This window comes from Triticum dicoccoides, chromosome 4A, assembly GCF_002162155.2.
Source record: "Triticum dicoccoides isolate Atlit2015 ecotype Zavitan chromosome 4A, WEW_v2.0, whole genome shotgun sequence".
NCBI lineage: Eukaryota > Viridiplantae > Streptophyta > Magnoliopsida > Poales > Poaceae > Triticum > Triticum dicoccoides.
In genome coordinates this window covers 559,297,894-559,303,464 of record NC_041386.1, presented here as the reverse complement: position 1 = coordinate 559,303,464, position 5,571 = coordinate 559,297,894, and positions in this window count along the sequence as shown.

Sequence of the window (5,571 nt, the reverse complement as noted above, 5' to 3'; positions counted from 1 at the left end):
GGGTTCATACTTTCACTAGTGCAAGTTCGCTCAACAATAATAACATAATTGGATCATATAACTATCCCTCAACATGTAACAAAGAGTCACTCCAAAGTCACTAATAGCGGAGAACAAACGAAGAGATTTTGGTAGGGTACGAAACCACCTCAAAGTTATTGTCGGTGTCAAAACCGGCGGATCTCGGGTAGGGGGTCCCGAACTGTGCGTCTAAGGCGGATGGTAACAGGAGGAAGGGGACATGATGTTTACCCAGGTTCGGTCCCTCTTGATGGAGGTAATAAACTACGTCCTGCTTGATTGTTCTTGATGATATGAGTATTACAAGAGTTGATCTACCACGAGATCGTAGAGGCTAAACCCTAGAAGCTAGCCTATGGTATGATTGTATGTTGTCCTACGGACTAAACTCTCCGGTTTATATAGACACCGGAGCGGGCTAGGGTTACACAGAGTCGGTTACAAGGGAGGAGATCTACATATCCGTATTGCCTAGCTTGCCTTCCACGCCAAGGAAAGTCCCATCCGGCCGTGGGACGAAGTCTTCAATCTTGTATCTTCATAGTCCAACAGTCCGGCCAAAGGATATAGTACGGCTGTCCGGAGACCCCCTAATCCAGGACTCCCTCAGTAGCCCCTGAACCAAGCTTCAATGACGATGAGTCCGGCGCGTAGTATTGTCTTCGGCATTGCAAGGCGGGTTCCTCCTCCGAATACACCATAGAAGATTTTGGACCCAAGGATAGTGTTCGGCCCTGCAAAATAATTTCCACATACCACCATAGAGAGAATAATATTTCCACAAATCTAGTCTGTTGATGCATTTTGACAGCACGGCATTATGTCATGGCCCGGTCATTATCCAAACCGTTTTTCCCAACCAGCACTGCACATATTGCGAGGCGGTTTTCTCGACACGTCTTGTCGAAGTAGAGATCGTGTCCCCCCTTATTACGGGATTCTCATCAATACAGACGTGGGTAACCCGCTCGTGCCCATTGGTATGACGCTTCGATTTTAGGCCAGTCTAAAACGGCCGCGAGGAGGACGCTTGATATTCACCCTCTTTATAAAGAGGCCAAGGCCTATCCTTTTTCCTCTCGTGCTCAATCGAATCCTTCCCCCGCCTTGAGTTCCAACACCCAAGGCTCAGGTGAGGCGCTTCGGACCTTTAACCATGTCCGGATCCAACCTCCAGGGTCAGTGGATGCCTTCCTCGGTCATAGAGGAGGACATCTAGAAGCTGGGAGAGGCCAGATATCTGACCGCCGAAATCTCGCATAGGCTGCTCGCCCGAGGGCAGGTCATCCCCACTCCCGAATCCAACGAGAGTGTTGTGTTCGTCTCTCACTTCCTCCGAGGGCTAGGCCTCGCTCTGGACCCCTTTGTTAGGGGGCTCATGTTCTATTATGGGCTAGATTTCCATGATCTGGCCCCGGATTCCCTCCTTCACATCTCGTCGTTCATCGTCGTATGTGAGGCCTTCCTCCGCATTACCCCACACTTCGGCCTGTGGCTCAAGACCTTCAATGTATAGCCAAAGATGATCGAGGGGCGACACGTAGAGTGTGGAGGCGCTATAATAAGCAGGAACACTGATGTTCCATGGCCAGAGGGTTCCTTTCCAGAGGTGTCCAGTTTATGGCAGCAGGAGTGGTTCTATATCACCACTCCCAAAAGTACCAAGTGGGTAGACGCCCCTACCTTTCGTGCGGGCCCCCCACCACAACTGATGTCATGGGTCACCAAGGGGCTGAACTGGGGGCTAGCAAATGATGTGCTGATATTGCAGAGTCGCATCAGAGATCTCCTCGAGAGAGACGCCAACCTGGTCACGGTGATGCAGGTCATGCTAGTTCGCCAGGTCCCGCCTTGCAAACGTAGACCTCTCCGTATGTGGGAGTTCAACCCGGAGGGACCGCGAATCATTCAGCACTTCCTCGGCATGATGCTCGAGGAAATGTACAAGTTGTTCCTCAAACCACAAATGAAGTGTCCGGACACCACCGAGGATGCGGGTCTAAGCTGTAATCGCCCGGATACCCAAGTAAGTAATCCCGCGGCCGAACACACTGTTTCTCTTATTTATCATAATCATCATTCTGAAAAGTCGCTCTTCGACTAGGATTGGGTAACAAAGGAGAAGATGATCAGGTGTTCGGCCCCCCTTCTCGAAGGCACAGCAAACCCAGTACTGGCCAGGATGCTCGAGCTGGCGCCTTATCCGGCGCCCTTAGGGGAAGATGAAGGGGGGAATAAAGAGGCTGAAAGCAGAACTCACTTATTATCCATCCAAACCGGGGGAATTAGCGCATCCGCGAAGGAGGGTACCCAGGGAGAAGGATCTGAAATTCCCTCTCCCCAAGGAAGGAAGAGGACTACCTTTGAAGACCCAGAAACAATGGTTTCCAAACGGGGGATGTAACGCCCTCGATGCGGCTATAGCTCCCACGTGTCGAGGCACGACTTAGAGGCATAACCGCATTGAAAGCAATGTCGCAAGTTAGGCAATCTTCACAACATCCCATGTAATATAGATAATAAAAGGGGAGATACATAGTTGGCTTACACTCGCCACATCAATCAAGGTACATAAATAGCATTACAACAATCAAACACTCATGGCCCGACTACGGCGGCAAAATAAAAGATAAACCCAACATGCGACACGGTCCCGATCACCCCAACTGGGCACCACTACTGATCATCAGGGAAAGACACATAGTATCGGCGTGAGTCCTCGTCGAACTCCCACTTGAGCTCAAGCGCGTCATCTGGAACGGAATCATCAGGCCCTGCATCTGGTTTGGAAGTAATCTGTGAGCCACAGGGACTCAGCAATCTCGCACCCTCGCGATCAAGACTATTTAAGCTCATAGGTAAGGCAAGGTAATATGTGGAGCTGCAGCAAGCGACTAGCATATATGGTGGCTATCCTGTTCACAAAAGAGGGCGAGAAGAGGAGGCAAAGCGCGAACGAATAACTAGGGGGCAACCTGCGGCAAGCATTACTCCAACACCGTGTTCACTTCCTGGACTCCGCCGAGAAGAGACCATCACGGTAACTCACACTGTTGATTCATTTTAATTAAGTTAAGGTTCAAGTTATCTACAACCGGTCATTAACAAATTCCCATCTGCCCATAACCGCGGGCACGACTTTCAAAAGTTCAAATCCCTGCAGGGGAGTCCCAACTTAGCCCATGACAAGCTCTAACGGTCAACGAAGGAATATACCTTCTCCCGAGACATTCCGATCAGACTCGGTATCTCGGTTCTACAAGACACTTCGACAAGTTAAAACAAATCCAGCAACACCGCCCGAATGTGCCGACAAATCCCGATAGGAGCTGCACATATCTCGTTCTCAGGGCACACTCAGATGAGACTAGCTACGAGTAAAACCAACCCTCAAGTTGCCCCGAGGTGGCCCCGCAGGCAACTCAGTCGGACCAACACTCAGAGGAGCACTGGCTCGGGGGGGGGGGGGGGGAATAAGATGACCCCCGGGCTCCGGAAACCCAAGGGAAAAAGAGGCTAGGTGGCAAATGGTAAAACCAAGGTTGGTCATTGCTGGAAAAGCTTTAATCAAGGCGAACTATCAAGGGGTTCCCATTATCACCCAACCGCGTAAGGAACGCAAAAATCCGGGAACATAACACCGATATGACGGAAACTAGGGCGGCAAGAGTGGAACAAAACACTAGGCGAGAGGCCGAGCCTTCCACCCTTTACCAAGTATATAGATGCATTAAGATAACAAGATAATATAATGATATCCCAACAAGTAAATAATGTTCCAACAAGGAACGGTCTCCAATCTTCACTTGCAACTAACAACGCTATAAGAGGGGCTGAGCAAAGCGGTAACATAGCCAATCGATGGTTTGCTAGGACATGGTGGGTTAGAGGTTTGACATGGCAATTTGGGAGGCATGATAAGCAAGTGGTAGGCATCGTAGCATAGGCATAGCAAAAGAGCGAGCATCTAGCAAAGCAAAGATAGTAGTGATTTCGAGGGTATGATCATCTTGCCTGCAAAGTTGTCAGAGTTGACTGGATCCTCGAAAGCAAGCTCAACGGGCTCCTCGTTAGCGAACTCGTCTCCCGGCTCTACCCAAACAAGACAAATAATCAACAAGGGCACAATCAACCACGTGCAAACTCAAACAACATGATGCAAAGATGGTATGCTATGTGGGATGCAATATGTGATGCATATGCAAGATTTGACAAGGAATGCATGAACCTGACTCAACTTGGAAATCCGAGTGTGCCACTGGAAAGATGAGATGAAATCTCTTAAAAACAATATAAAGATCACCGGAAACGGAGTTACGGTTTGGAAATGGCAAGCAATTCAAATATGACCACGTTGTGCGATTTACAGCAAGTAGCCAACTAGATGCAACAAGATGAACATGCTACAGCACCCAAATATGGCATCAAAATACATGGCAGGGATCCATTCATGATGCTTAACAAAAGACTAGCACTGAGCTACGGCCAATTCATCCAATAACAGGTTCAAACAAGCATGGCAAAAATGCATTTGGTAAACAGATTTCAGACTTAGTGAAATTAACACTTGTCTGGAATTTCAGATCAGGTAGCCCACTTTGGAGCATGAAAACTATATGCTACAGGACCTGAACATGGCAAAGTAAAGCATGGCATGGAGCAACTCGAAGAGCTTAACAAAAGTCCCTTAGTGTCCTTGAGCCAAAAGGGATCATAAAATACATTTGCAAGCATGTGAACATGGCAAAAACATAATCAGATCACAGACTTAGTGAAAACTGGAGCATGCTGAAACAGATGTCAAGTAGGCATGTTTACGAGCTCGATGCACTCACTACAGAGCAAGTCATGACAATCTAAGCATACATCCATCAAGAATACACAAAATACAAGCTAGACATGGCAAGAACAATAACATAGCATGCACGGATCAACTACAACATCCTCGGCAAAATTGCTAACAAGTAGACAATCTGCCCAGATTCACGAAATAGCAAAAGTAGAGCTCGATTGACTCAAGCTAGTGTGCTCCATAATTACAAACAAAGACATGGATGGATAGAGCACCACAAGATTAACAAAACATCCTTACTGAACATCCTCAAAAGAGGCACGAATCACTAGGAAACAACATGAACATATGGCATATTGAGATAAACAGGTCAAAGACTTAGTGGAAATGCTAAGTCCCTAAAATCAGCATTAACGAATGCTCCACTTTGCAAGCTTGTGCTAGTCACCACACACATCACAAAAATACATGGGTTGCACCTCTGGATAGATGGCAAAACATATAACAAAACTCATGTAGAGCTTAGGGGCATATCATGCACACAATACTCATGGCAAAAATGACAAATATCTAATTGGAGCAGCAGATCTGACAATTATCTCAAATATCACTCTTCCAACAGCATTTCGGGCCTCAAGATGAACCCAAATGAAAATGATGCAATGAGATGAAATGATGTGCTCTCTGAGACGAACATTTTGATATGCTATATGCCCAAAATGGATCTACGGATGCGGAGATATAACATGATGAAATAT